General features: G+C 36.9%; 1 pseudogene; it reads left to right on the forward strand.

Annotated features, from left to right (window-relative positions):
* LOC136398400 (small ribosomal subunit protein eS26 pseudogene) overlaps nt 1-15,055 on the forward strand; it is a 138,020-nt pseudogene extending 122,965 nt beyond the window's left edge.
* Nucleotides 15,056-16,493: the final 1,438 nt, after the last annotated feature.

The following is a 16,493-nucleotide window of genomic DNA, read 5'->3' on the forward strand; positions in this document are numbered from 1 at the left end:
AAAAAAAATAAAATACTTCGGAATAAACATAACAAAGAATGTAAAGGACTTATATAATGAAACCTATAAACCATTGTTAAGGGAAATCGAAAAAGATATAATGAGATGGAAGAATATACCTTGTTCTTGGTTAGGAAGAATAAATATAATCAAGATGGCCATATTACCCAAAGCAATATATAAATTTAATGCAATTCCCATCAAAATTCCTATGACATTTTTTAAGGAAATAGAGCAAAAAATCATCAGATTTATATGGAACTATACAAAACCCTGAATAGCCAAAGCAATCCTAAAGAAAAAGAATGAAGCTGGGGCATTACAATACCTGACTTCAAACTATATTATAGGGCCACAACAATCAAAACAGCATGGCATTGGCAGAAAAATAGACACTCAGACCAATGGAACAGAATAGAAAGTCCAGAAATAAAACCACATATATATAGTCAAATAATTTTTGATTTAGGGGCCAATAACACACAATGGAGAAAAGAAAGCCTCTTCAATAAATGGTGCTGGGAAAACTGGAAAGCCACATGCAAAAGAATGAAACTGGACTACAGTTTGTCCCCCGTACTAAAATTAACTCAAAATGGATAAAAGATCTAAACATAAGACCTGAAACAATTAAGTACATAGAAGTAGACATAGGTACTCAACTAATGGACCTGGGTTTTAAAGAGCATTTTATGAATTTTACTTCAAAGCAAGAGAAATGAAGGCAAAAATTAATGAATGGGACTACATCAGACTAAGAAGTTTTTGCTCAGCAAGAGAAACTGATAACAAAATAAACAGACAGCCAACTAAATGGGAAATGATATTTTCAAACAACAGCTCAGATAAGGGCCTAATATCCAAAATATACAAAGAACTCATAATACTCAACAACAAACAAAGAAACAATCCAATAAAAAAATGGGAAGAGGACATGAACAGACACTTCTCCCAGGAAGAAATACAAATGCCAACAGATATATGAAAAGATGCTCATCTTCTTTAGTTATTAGAGAAATGCAAATCAAAACTGCAATGAGATACCACCTCACACCTGTTAGATTAGCTATTATTAACAAGACAGGTAATAGCAAATGTTGGAGAGGCTGTGGAGAATAAGGAACCCTCATACACTGTTGGTGGGAATGTAAAGTAGTACAACCATTATGGAAGAAAGTTTGGTGGTTCCTCAAAAAACTGAAAATAGAACTACCTTATGACCCAGCAATCCCTCTTTGGGCATATACCCAAAAACTCAGAAACATTGACACATAAAGACACATGCAGCCCCATGTTCATTGCAGCATTGTTCACAGTGGCCAGGACATGGAAACAACCAAAAAGCCTGTCAATAGATGACTGGATAAAGAAGATGTGGCACATATACACTATGGAATACTACTCAGCCATAAGAAATGATGACATCGGATCATTTATAGCAAAATGGTGGGATCTTGATAACATGATACGAAGTGAAATAAGTAAATCAGAAAAAAACAGGAACTGCATTATTCCATACGTAGGTGGGACATAAAAGTGAAACTAAGAGACATTGATAAGAGTGTGTTGGTTGGGGGGGGGGGGGAAGAGAGAGGGAAAGGGGGAGGGGGAGGGAGAGGGGCACAAAGAAAACTAGATAGAAGGTGATAGAGGACAATCTGATTTTGGGTAATGGGTATGCAACATAATTGAATGACAAAATATCCTGGACTTGTTATCTTTGAATATATGTATCCTGATTTATTGATGTCGCCCCATTAAAAAAATAAAATTATTAAAAAATAAATAAATAGAAAGACTTAGTGAACAACCTCTATACAAGAGTATTCCAAAAGCTTCCTTTATTTTCTAAAATGGACATTCTTGGGACTCAGACTCCAGGCAGTCAGGAAATTGTACCATACAGTATGGAAAATGTGAAGAAACTGAACCTCTGTTGGTAGAAAACTCCATCCTCTGAAAGAAAAACAAAAGTGCTTGGAGGAGGTATTGGAATCCATGGGAGTCTGTAAGACCAGAGTAACAGGCTTTATTGAAAGGAAGAAAGGAACCCTGCGGGGCACTTCTCCCTGGGAGAAGAGTGCAGGTTACAGACTAAGGGCGAGTTATATAGTGTTTGGAAGAGCCTGAGGGGATACTGAGGCAAAAGTCCTGGTATGTCCAGAATGCTCCCCCTTGGGGGGCTTCGAGCATGTGGGTGTTGAATCAAAAGTCCTGGTACGTCTGGAGCCCCTCCTTGGGGCAGCTTCTCAGGTTCTTGGAATTTCTCTCTCTCAGGGGGGTGATAGTCTAGTAACGGTGAGGTCTAACAGATAAGCGGAACATCAAGAGGGCAGTTTGGAATACACATATCTATCAGGAGGGGAAGGATATAACAAAAGCCCCAACGAGTTTAATAAGTGCCATTATTGCTAAGAAATTTAAAAGGGTGATAATATGAATCACAAGAGAAGTGCAATAGGGCAGCTATTTGAAATTTGTTTTTCACACATTTAGTGCAAAAACAACGGCTCTTGCAAGAAAGGTTAGTCCTCCCACACGTTAATCCCCAATCAAGCAGCACTTGGAGAATCCAAATGTGATTGAAAAACTCTAGCATGCCAAAATAAAGGACTTTTTCTTTCACTCTGTTACTACCAGCATTTTACATTCATTATGCTCAGGGGTTGAAGTGCTCACTAGGTATTTGGCTGGTGCTTGAATTCCAACACTTTCCTCATTACACTAGAATAGAATTAACTTATGAACACACACACATACATGCACAACTATGCTATAGTAACAGTAAGCATCTGACTTACTCTGGCCTAAGATTCAGATTTAAGGCTTCCTCTCCCACCTTATTTCAACCCCCTGAAATTATTGCAGGGGTTTTTCTCAGCATGCCATAGTTTACCTTGTGTGTGGTAAGGATAAGGCACAGCATAGGAGTAAAGAGCAAAATGCAATTAGCAGAGGTTGTCTTTCCTTTTGTAAATTAAAATGAGACTCTGAAACTATTTTCACATCAACACCTGTGGTTGTGCCTTAATTTCCTTTTAAAAAATAGTTCAAGTACGTTATTTTAAATGATTAAATATTATAGCTCACTCTTAAACAACAGAGTTTTGAACTGAGTGTGTCCACATACAAGCAGATCACATACAGTCACTTCTTCCTATCTGTGGGATTTGCATCCACAAATTCAACCTACTGCTGATAAAAAATAGTCCTTTCGCATTCCCAAACACAGATTCCTGACATCCGATATTCAATAGCAGATTCACAACCATAGATTCATAACTACGGATTCCCTATCCATAATGAAAAATATTGTTTTCCATTGGTGGTTGGTTGAATCCACAGATTTTCAGGGCCAACTGTAGAATTAAAAGTTATAGAAGGATTTTGACCTGGGGGGTCAGGGGGAAGTCAGGGTCCTTAACACCCATGTTGTTCAAGGGTCAACTGTACATAGAAAAAAAGTACATAAAACAAATGTACACCTTAATGAACTAATGAAATCAAAAGCAACATAACCTGTACTCACAGTAAAACATAATATAACAATTCCAGACTTCTCCCCTCTTGAATATAAATCCTCACTCCCTACAGCTGTAACCAATATACCTGAAATGCATATCTACTTCTTTGACTTTCCTTTAAGTTTCATTATATAATTATATATACCTAAAATATGGTTGAATAATGCCTGTTTTCTACTGATGTAATTCAACTCATATAGAATATATTCCATTGTGTATGTCTTCTGCTCAGTATTTTACCAATAAAATTGATCCAGATTTTTTGTAGTTTGTTCACTTTAAATTGTGACATTCTAGCCTGACCTGTGGTGGTGCAGTGGATAAAGCGTCGACCTGGAATGCTGAGGTTGCCGGTTTAAAACCCTGGGCCTGCCCGGTCAAGGCATATATGGGAGTTGATGCTTCCTGCTCCTCCCCCCCTTTCTTTCTTTCTCTCTCTTCTCTAAAATGAATAAATAAAAAAAATAAATTGTGACATTCTATTCCAATGCACAAATATATCACAACTGACTTATTCATTTGAATCTTGATGTGTTGATGGACATTTGGAATATATATCTGACTCACTACAAGGAAGCTTTGAAAAATCTTAGACTTATTCTTGTATACATAAGCAGAAATGTATTGGGGTTGTATACATACCAAAGAGTGAGATTATTGGATCGTAGGGTATTTGCAGCTTAGCCAGAGACTGAAAAATTTTTTGCAAAGATTTTATCCCATCAGCAATGTATAAGAGTTCTAATTGCCTAATCTTCACCATAACACTTAGTTTTTTGTTTATTTTTTGTTTGCTGGTCTGGCTAGCATCTCTTTCTTTTTTAAGTAAAATAGTTTAAAATATAATTCCTCATTGAACTTTCTGACTCATCCTGAAGATCACAAAAAGTTCCTCCATCTTGTCACGGTGCACTATTAGAGAGCCCCTTAATTAAGAACTTATTGAGGTAATAAACTATATTAGTTCTAAAAGATTTATTACATATTTTAAAATACCTGGAGAAAAATTCAAAGAAAAGAGACTAAATTTATCAAAGATTCAGTAGATCTATAACTTAGATGGGAGGACAAATCAATTCTGCATTATCTATAAATCAAATAAATAAACACCAGATTCTACAGGAAAATATCAAATCTTATTAATGTGCTCAAGAAAGTTAATCACAAAGAAAAATAAATCTGAGAAAAGTGGTGTGGAAATTTGGATATTAAATTATTTAAAAGTCTACTATTCCTGCCCTGGCTGGATAGCTTGGTTGGTTAGAGTGTCGTCCCAAAGCACAGAGGTTGTGGGTTCGATCCCTGGTCAGGGCACATACAGGAACAGATGTTCCTGTCTTTCTCCTGCTCTCTCCCTTTCTCTTTTGAGGAGCCACTGAGCCATTTCACCTGCAGATGTTGTAAAGTACCAAAAGGCTACAGAATTAATATTAATATTTTAGGAGGCTTGGAGAACATTTTATTAATTTGGGTTAAGGTGTGCAGAGAAATTGTGAGAATAGTCTCTGTACTGTGTGATTAGCATAAGCAGGATGGCTCTTGCCATTGTATTGTAAATGAAAAGGGAAGGAAAGCATAGATTCCCTGACATTCCACCACACCTGTGGGGAAAGGAGTGAATGGCTAGCCAGGTGCAGGAAGGGAAAAGCCAAAATAAACCTTTTCTTATAACTATGAGCCATTTGCGGGCATTTGTCCCCACGGAAACTACCTCTCTTATGTAAATGCATGTGGTTAATACCTCTGACTCTGGACAGAGAGATGGCGGATGAACACTAGAAAATATAGGAAGGCCTTTTAATATGTAAAGAGATATCTTTCTATCATTGTGTTGACTTGTAAATTTTGTTTTCTCCAAAATGATGTATGGTTTGCAAATTGAACATGGTCCTATCATGTTAAAGGACAAATGACTATAACCAATAGCGGTAAGGGGCTCCTAATTGCAATTTTTGCTTCTGTACTTCCCACTTACAAAACTATAAAAACTAAGTAGAACAAAGGGCCAGCGCGCTCTCCCTCAGATTTCTGTCGGAGTTCCTGCCGCTTAGCCAAGCTAGACAATAAAACTTTAATGTGTAAACGACGGACCTTGCTCCTGTCTTCCAAATTTCGGGTCCCTCCGAATTTGGATTAACATTTGGTGCGTTGGCCGGGAAGGAGCCGTCGGTCTGCACATTGTAGCTTTATTGTCCAACCCCGGGTAAGTAGAAACAAGGTCGTGACCATTTTGGTTGCCACATGCACTCTGGCTGACGGGCTGGGAAGGAGCCGGTGGCCGGTTTCCCCTCGGAAGTGAGGTTCGGAAACTTTGGTGGGGGCACCCCGCATTTAGGGAACCCCGTTTGAGTTTAGATATTCCGAGCTCGAGAGCAGTTGATGGCGCCTATTTGTTTATCTGTTTTTGCTGTTTGTCTGTTTTTTTTTGCTGTTTGTCTATCTGTTTTTGTCACTGCGTTCGTCAAAGTTTTTAGAGTGTGGAGAAAGGGAGTGGGCGTCAGGAGCTGCCCGTGTGTGGCGGTTTTGGGAATTCCCATGTGTTTTCCCGGTGGACCCGCCTGTTGCCCAAGGGGCTTCCCACACCCGCTTGGTGCTTGGTTTCCTCCGCATGCGCTTGTTATGGGCCCCTCCCTGCCACGGGTGCCCGGCTAGCCCCGAGGGCGCCTGCTCTCTCACCCCGTGGTTTGGCGGTAGCCTCTGGCGTCCCAGGGCTGGTTGTTTGGGGCGCTCCCTAGGCCGGGGTCATCGTGAGAGAAGCGCCTTTTCGGCTCTTAGGGAAGAGGAAGTTGTGTGAGTAGGCGGCGGCAGGGTTTGGTGGTCCCGCCCCAGCGAGATTGGACAGTGTTTGGCTGGGGGGAAAAGAAGGGCCTAGTCGGCGTCCTGGGGCTTTGGGACTGGTGAAGCCTTTGATTCTAGGAAATACTGGAGAAGATCTGGTTTTGGAACCAGAGAATTTGTCAGTGGCTTTGGGAGCCCTGTGTGTTTGCTTGTCGGCCGGTGCAAATCTTGAATAAAGGTGTTAGGCAAATGAAATATATCGATATTATGCTCGCTTTGTTAAAGGTGGCGCTGCCCACTTGGAGGCTGTTGCCCAGGTGATATTAATATGTGTCTCTGTGGGCTGTGGGCAGGCAGAATTCTTGTAGCCTGGGGCTTGGTTTTGGGATTAAGCCTTCACAGCCCTTTTTGATGTGGGGTGGTACAATCCCATCATATCTCTGATAAGTGTGTTGGAGACTTCCCTATTTTGTATATTGGATTAGAGGTTTGTATTTCTACACTATAAAATGAGGGCAGAGCGGAGCTTGCTCTCTTGGTTCCTGAGATTAACTTTAGAGGAGAGAGCAGAGAAAGGCCACATGAAGGAGGCCGGGAGAGGCGGCCAGGATGGTGGAGTGCTGAGTGAAGGGCCGGCTTGTGCAGAATTTATGCAAAGAGAAGGGAGAAGATGGGGAGCAGAGGTGGTTAGGTCTGATGAACTGGAACCTTCAATTCTGGGAAGCTCAGATAGGTCAGTAGCTTTGTGAGCACTGAATGTGAGTGGGTTTTGAAGCCTGGTGTGTGCGTTTTTGCTTGCCCACTGTATGCAAGCTAGGATTAAAGATGATATCATCCCTACAAATTTCTAATTTTAATTAGAGTAAATATAGTGCGCTCATTTAAATTTAAATTGAATAAAATGTGAATCCTAAAACTTGCTAATTTTGGCCAAACTGCTTCAAACTTCAGGCTGCAACACTTAAAACAGGGTAAATTTACCTAGCAAAGGTGTAGATTTTCATTAATAATATAGAAAAATAATGGCCACTGGAAATAATGTTCTGGAATTTTCCAGCCTTATTGTGCACTTTAATTTGCCTGTTAATTAATAGAACTGTTTTAATAAGTTTGGAAATGTTACTTGAAAATGCATTTACTATGTTTTGTTAAGTTAACATAAAGACAAGTATTTCTTATAATTTTGAAGTAAAGATATTATAAAGTATACTCAACAAATGCTTAAAAATCTGTGTGGTGACAAGGAAGAAAGAAGAGCCACTCTAAGCAAGGCTCTAATTCCATTGGTAAATACAGGAGAGAGGTAAGATTCTGTTAAAATCTAAACTTGCTTCAGGAGTTAAGCTGTCTGACATGACTACCTCTTTCTCTGTAAAAACCGGTCGAAATTAATCTTTCATGGCACTAAGCTACTGTATCAATTTATAATACCTCTCTAATAGTATTAATACATTGAATACTTTGTTATTGTTATATGGGTTACTTAAATAGATTTTTGTATTCCTGATAGTATCTCACCACTGCAAGCGTGCATTGTGCAAGTATGTGCTAAAATTTGTTTTAATTTGTTGGATGAATGTTTTAGATGCATCAGAACAGCTTATTCTTTAAATATTTATTCTGAATGAAAGGTCTATGTAATTCTGACATTCAGGGTTTTTTTATGTTTAAGTTTATTACAATAATTCTGTTTCCTTTAGTGTAAAGAAAAACTCTCATTCTTAAAAAGGTGTAAATATAAAATTTAGGAAAAAAATAACTAGAACCATGAAAAGAATGTTTACCAACAGGTTTGCTAATTATTTTGAAATTGGGACTTTGTTTTATTTTGTTTTTAATAGTAATCAAAATAATGCGGTACTAGGAAATTTCTGGGAAAAGTCAGTTTTACTTTAAAATAAGAATCTGCTATATTTTATTGTTTTCAATAAAACTTCGTGTTTTGGACCTTTTAAAAATTTTCTCTTAAATACTAATGTACAGGTTGATTCAGCAACTGAGAGACTCTGAAATCCTACAAAAGATGCCAAACTTCTTTTCTCTTCCTGCAAACTTCTACCTTCTTTTATTTAGTCCAGCTAATAATGCTGTTTTGTCTTTTTCCAATCAGCCTTAGGTATATAGAAAAAGTTTACATAGGCAGATGGGGACCCTCAAACCCCTCAACGAGATCTTCTGAGCATGGCATTTAAGGTCTATAATGACCAAGAGAGGAACAGAAAAGGCAGACAAAGCCAAAAAGAGATCAGGTAAAATACCAGCTCTTGGCATACACCCATAAAGGCTCCAACACCCTCGAGAGACTTCATAGGACTCCCATCAGGGCCCTGCTTCAAGAGTGGAAAGGAAGGTCATTGAGCTAAAACCTGCCAGGCTTCTTGACCCCCACCAGGGACATGCCTTTACTATGGAAAAAAAGGGACACTGGAAGGTAAGCTGCTCCCTCACTCCTCCAAGGGAGGGTTCAGTCTCTTCTAGCCCTGCTCTGGCTACCTGTGACCTGACCTTGCCAGCCTACTGAAGCTTGCCACTGAAGACTAAAGGTGCCCAGGGCCATCGGCCCCATCTCACATCGCTGTGGACGAGCCTAGGGTATTTCTTCCAAGTAGCAGGTAAACTGATCTCCTTTCTTACGGACACAAGGGCCACCTACTATGCTTTCCCTGAATATTCAGGTTTTTTTTATTCATCCCTCGAAGATCTCTGTTGTGGGTGTTGATAGTCTTATTTCTGCTGCTTTGTTTAATATTTAGTGTTTCCTTTATTCCTCTTGCTTCAATGCCCCATGCCTATTTTAGGCTGAGACTTACTCCTAATTTAGACGAACTTACCTCTGCTACCCAGGATAGTGTATCCACAGGTTCTCTTCACCATGCCATAATTGCAGAGCTCCAGAGAAAGGCACCCTGGGTTCACCTCTCCAGTTTAAAGAAAATGGAAGCTCCGTTTTCATGCATGCTGCAGGTGGCTTTTCCAGTCTACCTGGGTCATTGCCAGCTGGGAGCAGCAGTCATTGGGACTTTGACGCTAACTGCAGAGTGTAGAAGTGTGACGGCAATTCCAGTGCCATGTGGACTTTTCCTGAATGTGGACTCTTCCTGGACTCCTCCTGGGACAGTTTTTGATGGACTGAACTGAGGTTGGGATGCATTTGCAAAGATTTGGAATGGTGTTGGTGCCAACTTGGACTTGATGAACACTTTAAGGACATTACTCTTTTATAGATTCTTATTGTATTAGCTTAAAAAGTTTGCTTAAAGGCTTTAATCACTGTGATGTATTAGTACACTTGTTTTGGGTATCTGTTAGCATTGGCTATACTAATTTTGTGTTTGTTCTGTATTTTTCCAGTCTGCCTTCAAATCCAAACATGGGAATTCAAATGAGTAAGAATCACAACACACAAATTTGAAATTTTAATATCTTTTGGAAACTGAAATATAAGCAGGGTTTTTTTATATCCAGGGGACAGGTGCTGGGCCTAACCACCCACCTCACCTGCCCAGTTAACAAAGAGAGCAATACCTGATTATTGCTTATCCCACCCTGGTCAAACGCCAGCTAGGGGCTGTCAACCTCCTAGTCTGCCGACCTACGTTTCAGCCTACCTATCAGCCTCTCCCCTTGGTAGATACCGCGTCTTATCTTCCCATTCAGAGGGGGGAATGAGGAGCCACTGAGCCATTTCACCTGCAGATGTTGTAAAGTACCAAAAGGCTACAGAATTAATATTAATATTTTAGGAGGCTTGGAGAACATTTTATTAATTTGGGTTAAGGTGTGCAGAGAAATTGTGAGAATAGTCCCTGTACTGTGTGATTAGCATAAGCAGGATGGCTCTTGCCATTGTATTGTAAATGAAAAGGGAAGGAAAGCATAGATTCCCTGACATTCCACCACACCCGTGGGGAAAGGAGTGAATGGCTAGCCAGGTGCAGGAAGGGAAAAGCCAAAATAAACCTTTTCTTATAACTATGAGCCATTTGCGGGCATTTGTCCCCACGGAAACTACCTCTCCCATGTGAATACATGGAGTTAATGTGTGTGACTCTGGACAAAGAGATGGTCAATAAACATTAGAAAATATAGGAATGTCTTTTAATATGTAAAGAGACATCTTTCTACCATTGTGTTGACTTGTAAATTTTGTTTTCTCCAAAATGATGTATGGTTTGCAAATTGAACATGGTCCTATCATGTTAAAGGGCATATGACTATAACCAATAGTGGTAAAGGGCACCTAATTGCAATTTTTGGTTCTGTACTTCCCGCTTGCAAAACTATAAAAACTAGGTAGAACAAAGGGCCGGCATGCTTTCCCTCAGATTTGCCGCCGCTTGACCAAGCTAGACAATAAAGCTTCAGTGTGGAATCGACGGATTTTGTTCGTGTCTTCAATGTTTGGAGTCCCTCCGGATTAGGCTTAACATTTACTAATGTGTATTTCATCTCTCTGGCAAGATCTTACATGTGTAGGTTAGATCAATAGCTAACTGGGAAATGAAATATTTTGAATTGATTGCCCTTTTGACACAAACTCATTTACAAACACAAGTAAGAAACGTTAGCAGGTATTGGTAGAAAACAGAGCAGTGCTCCACAATTATCATATTTATCTGGGAGAACTTTTGCAAATGCAGATATCCTAAAATTTCTGATTCAATAGTTCTAGAATATCATATTTAATTTTAAAAATTGCCCTAGTGACTCTGAAACTTAATCAATTAAAAAAAAACACACAGTGAAATAATGAGGAAGAAGAATGATAGAAAAATCAAATGCCAGACAACAAATCTCTTAAGACTTTTTAAAGGTTTTTAACATTGGGGTTGGTATTTCAATTTATGGTGTGATATGTGCATAATGTTCCCCCCACTTTCTCCCTTTCCCCTTCCAGCTGCTATAATAAAGGATGACCATGAGATTGTCAGTTTGAACCCTATTTCTGTTCACAAGGGCTATATTTTAGTTGAGCTCACTCTCTTCCACATTATATTAGACTTTATTTTTGAGGGATTATTAGTGCATTCTGGTATGATAAATTTGTTCTACATACCTCCATTGTTCCAAACATTTATACTTTGAAATAGGAAAAAACTGAGGAACCAAATTGACCAAGTGTTATTTTTTTAGAAGCCACAATAATTTTGATGTACCTTTTTCTTTGAAGAAATAATTGTGAGATCTATTAAAAATAGAACAGTTCACAAAAGAAGCAAACAGAAATTGAAAGCCTGTGTATTTTAACAATCTTGCTGATAATCAAAATTTTATTGGGATGATATGTACTGTTATCAACTGAAGTGAAACTAGAATGCAAGTTATATTTTATTCAAAACAACCAAAACTCAGAAACTCTCCCAAACATACTCTGACCAGGTTCCAAATCAGATAAAAACAAAGGGTATGTCCATTTCTGCCCACACTGACCCCAGGGTACATACTCTTAAGACAGAAATTTTAAAAACTATTTTCTCATAACAATGAAAAAAAATAATGCACTAAATTCAAGCTATAAAATAATACACTATAGTTTTGTATTTTGCCCTTGCAAATAAGAAAGACTAATATTTTGTCTTCTAGATGAAATGATATGGTTTCTTTTAAACTAACACAAACTAAAATTAAATATGGTCATTCTAAAAGACTAAAGCATCAAATGATACCAATATAGCCAAACTAGAATTTTATGACACATTCTATAAAAATAATAATTAATCTTCTAAATTCTAAATGGCAGACACTATGCAGAATATGAGAAGACAAGAAACTCATTGATAACAAATTATTAAGAGGCAATATGCTTTTCATTAATAATAGCAAAATGTTTCCTACTCACTAAAAACAACAAAACTATTAGCTAAAACATTACTTGAATGGTCTATTAAAGCCAAGGAACTAATAAAAAACATGAGGTTATTATTTTCAATGATTAAAAATCGCCACCCATTATAAATATGGTCGGTAATCTGAAATTGCTTAAAAGGAAATCAGATATATACACCATTTTTCTAGAATTAAAGCTTATTTTTCTTCCTTTACTGCCAAAATACTTTATAATTTATAAGTAATCTCTTTTTTCACAAATAAATAAATAAGCTCAAACATTTAAAAATAGTAAAAAACCAGCACAATGATATACAGTCTTATAATTAATAATGTCAGTTTTAAAGAAACAAGATGTTCAGATTTTCCAGGAAAAGTCATGCCCTTCCCTTTGTTCTGCACATTAAGAATACCAAAACTAAGCCAGGAGCAGTGAAATAAGGTCAAGAAACACTCAAGTTAAAATTTGATTCTCAGAATTAGAATATGGACTTGGTCTTCCCTGGCCAGGTAATAGTGCTAAATATGTTGTTCCCATGTATCAGCAAATTGAGAAAATTTTAATTTTTTTTTTTGGTATATCAAGATTCTTAAGAGCCCTCTTTAAAATACTTGAAAAAAAAACTTGTCATAGCTTCTTATCTTTCTAAATTGAAATAATAGTAATACATTTAGAAAATAGCTTTCAAATTATTATTATAAAATATTTTTGTTACTTTCAGTGTGACTGTGTAAATCAGTAGGTAATCGCTATTGAATCTCTTTAAACCATGTAACAAATTTAAGTCTTAATATTGGCTTTTCACTTTGTGACTACTCTTTAAAAAAAAAAGAGAGAAACAGTGTGAGAATATAGCACAACTAAATATCATTAAAAAAACATTTCAGGTGCATAGTATAATATACATTTTAAATATTTAAACATATAACTAAAATACAAAAAAAAAAATATTTTTTGATGGCTATCCTCAAAGGCCAAAAACATTTAGAATCTTGAATCCCGAGTTAGCCAAGCACTGAAAGTAACAATGTTCTTAGGACTATCTGCCAAACCATTGTTCTGTAGCTCCATTCTTTCATGAATGGCAGGAGACCAAGCCTACAGTTGCCTTCCAGAATAGATGCTAAATTAGATAGATATTCCTGTAAACAAATAGCAGATAGTAAACTAGGAGGAAAAAAAACCCACAAAGGAGAATGGAATTGAAATTTGCCCATCAGATTCTTGACTTGGGATAGAGGAGGAAGTCCTCATTAAGACTTCATAATCATAAACCAGTGTTCATGTAGCATTTGGGCTAGAATACATCCCATTCATATGACTCTAAAAGCCTCAAGCTAAAAATTATTTTAAAGAGTGCATAATTGTTAGTGGCTCCAGGAACCTAATTTAAGCAAAGGTAAATCCCCATTTAGAGGAAACATTTTCACTCAGGTTTACTGGAATATCCATAAATCAAAAGTTAAATTTCCACAATTAAAAAGAGAATACCACATTGGATCGCCCATGAAATACCACTTGAACAACGAGAAACAAATCAGATGCCAAAAAACAACAGATTGGAATTATCAGATACAGACTTGAATATAAGTGAATTGTGTTTAATACGTTGAAACAATAAAAAGGCATTGGAATTATTTCAAAAGAATGAGATACTATCAAAATAAACTGTATTTGAAAAATAACCATATAGATCTTATAAAAATAAAAGATATAATAACTGAAATTAAACATTTAATAAACTAAGTGCTGGAAAGACAAAGCTGAAGACAAAATTAGTGCAATGGAAAGTAAACTTGGAGAAATTATACAGACTGAGACCTTAAGAAATTAAGAAAAATAAAATATGAAAGAGCTAGTAAAAAGAATGGGCAATAAAAGCAGATAATCTAATATTCAATGATTGACATACTAGAAGTAAATAAATGCAAGAATGGGGGAAAGACAATATTACAATATATATTGGCTAAGGTTTGTTCTAGAATATTTTTTAAGAAAGAAAATCTCAGATTTCCAACATATACAAAGCAGAATAAAGAAAAATGCATCTCTGAACATAATGCAAAAATCTGTACAGCATCAAAGACAAACAATCTTTAAAGAAGACAGTCAAATTAACAAAAATATATATTAAACATGGAGCTGATTTTAATAACAGAAGTAAAAAAAAAGCAAAATAATATCAGAAAGTGCTAAGGAAAAATAATCAAGCTAGAATTTTATATGGAACAGTGATTATCAACCTTTTTCATCTCATGGCACACATAAAATAATTACTAAAATTCTACAGCACACTAAGAAATATATTTTTTGCCAATCTGACAAAAAAAATAGGTATTATTTTGATTCATTCACACCAGACAGTTATTACTGTGTTGGCTGATGTTATTTTTTTATTTGACAATCTAAGGAAAAGAGGTCAGTATCCCTATAACCAAACAGTCAGGTATTGCATATTTTAAAATGTATTGCAGCACACTAATGTACCTCTTGTGGCACATCAGGTGAAAATCACTAGTACATAATAAGTTATAATTAAAGAACATGGGGTGCCTGTCTTTGGTCCTTGCTTCCATGATGACTGAGAATAAAAAGGAACAACAATTAGGCCAAAAATGGCCAAGGCCATGTGCAGCATGTTTGCTGCACCAACTGCACTGGATATATGCCAAAGGGCAAGGCCATTAAGAAGGTTATCATTTGAAACATAGTAGAGGTCACAGCCATTAGGGACATTTCCAAAGTGAGTATCTTCAAATCCTATGTGCTTTCCAAGCTGTATGTGAAATTACATTACTGTGTGAGTTGTGGCATTCACAGCCAAGTAGTCAGGAATTGTTTTTGTGAAGTCTAGAAAGATCGATCACACCCACCATGATATAGACCTGAGGGTGCTGCCTCACAACCTCCACTAAAGTTCATGTAATAAGATAAATCTTTATGGACTGAAGAAAAGTTTTCTGGAAAAAAATAAAATGGAAGTTATATTTTTTAAAAACAAGAACATGGGCAAAATAAAGGTACCAGATATTGAATATATACTATTAATGGAGGCTCGATAAAGATATAACTATAAAATTTAATTTAGAAAACATAAAATTATCATAAAAGAAAGTCTGAGAGACAAAAAAGGTGACAATCTCAAGAAGAGAAAAGAAAGAAAACATGGGTTAACATTTTAAAAAAGACATTGAATATGTAAAACTATAATATCTATACAGTGGATATTATATACTAGCTCAGAAATGCTAGTAAAATGATATTTAGGAGATAATTTTAATGCACCTAATGTCTATATTACAAAGAAGAAAGACTGAAAAATATTGAACTAAGCAGACAATTTAAGAAGTTTTAAAGAATAGAAATAATCCAGATAAAGTATATGGAAGGAAGTAATAAAAATAAAAACAAATTAATGAAGAAGTAAAAACATATAATAAAGGGCCAAAGGCACAAGCTGACCTTTTGACAAGACTAATTAAATTGACAAACTTCTGGCAAGCTTTATTAATAAAAGACAGCATACAGATAAATAATATAAAAATGAAAAGGATGCATAACTATTGGTGCAGCAAACATATTTTAAAAACAAAAATAATATAATCAAGCTAATACTATGCAAAATGTTGAAATAGATTCTTAGAAAAATATGTACACCTTATTAAAAGGACCCAAGAAGAAAAAGACCACTTAACTAGTTTTGAAAGCATTAAAGAAATTTCATCAATAGTTTAAAATTGTATCCTAAATAAACCCCAGGTCCAGGCAAGTTTTATTCATTATTCAAGGGCAGATAATTCCAATCTCACACATAATATTTCAGAAAATATAGAAAGAAAAACAATCCTCAGATCATTTTATAAAACTACTATAATTTTGCTATAAAACCAGGGGAAAAAAGTGTAAGAATTTAAAGTCCAGTCTCTCTCCTAAATATAAATACATACAAAACAAATTTATTAATTTAAAAATGTCAATTTTACAACAAAGCACAGACCAAAAAAAAGTATATATAGGTAAATGGGCTGCATCAAAATTAAAAACATCATGAAGCCCTGGCCGGTTGGCTCAGCGGTAGAGCGTCGGCCTGGCGTGCGGGGGACCCAGGTTCGATTCCCGGCCAGGGCACATAGGAGAAGCGCCCATTTGCTTCTCCACCCCCCCCTTTCTCTCTGTCTCTCTCTTCCCCTCCCGCAGCCAAGGCTCCATTGGAGCAAAGATGGCCTGGGCGCTGGGGATGGCTCCTTGGCCTTTGCCCCAGGCGCTAGAGTGGCTCTGGTCGCGGCAGAGCGATGCCCCGGAGGGGCAGAGCATCGCCCCCTGGTGGGCAGAGCGTTGCCCCTGGTGGGCGTGCTGGGTGGATC

This window comes from Saccopteryx leptura, chromosome 3 (genome assembly GCF_036850995.1).
Source record: "Saccopteryx leptura isolate mSacLep1 chromosome 3, mSacLep1_pri_phased_curated, whole genome shotgun sequence".
Classification (NCBI taxonomy): domain Eukaryota; kingdom Metazoa; phylum Chordata; class Mammalia; order Chiroptera; family Emballonuridae; genus Saccopteryx; species Saccopteryx leptura.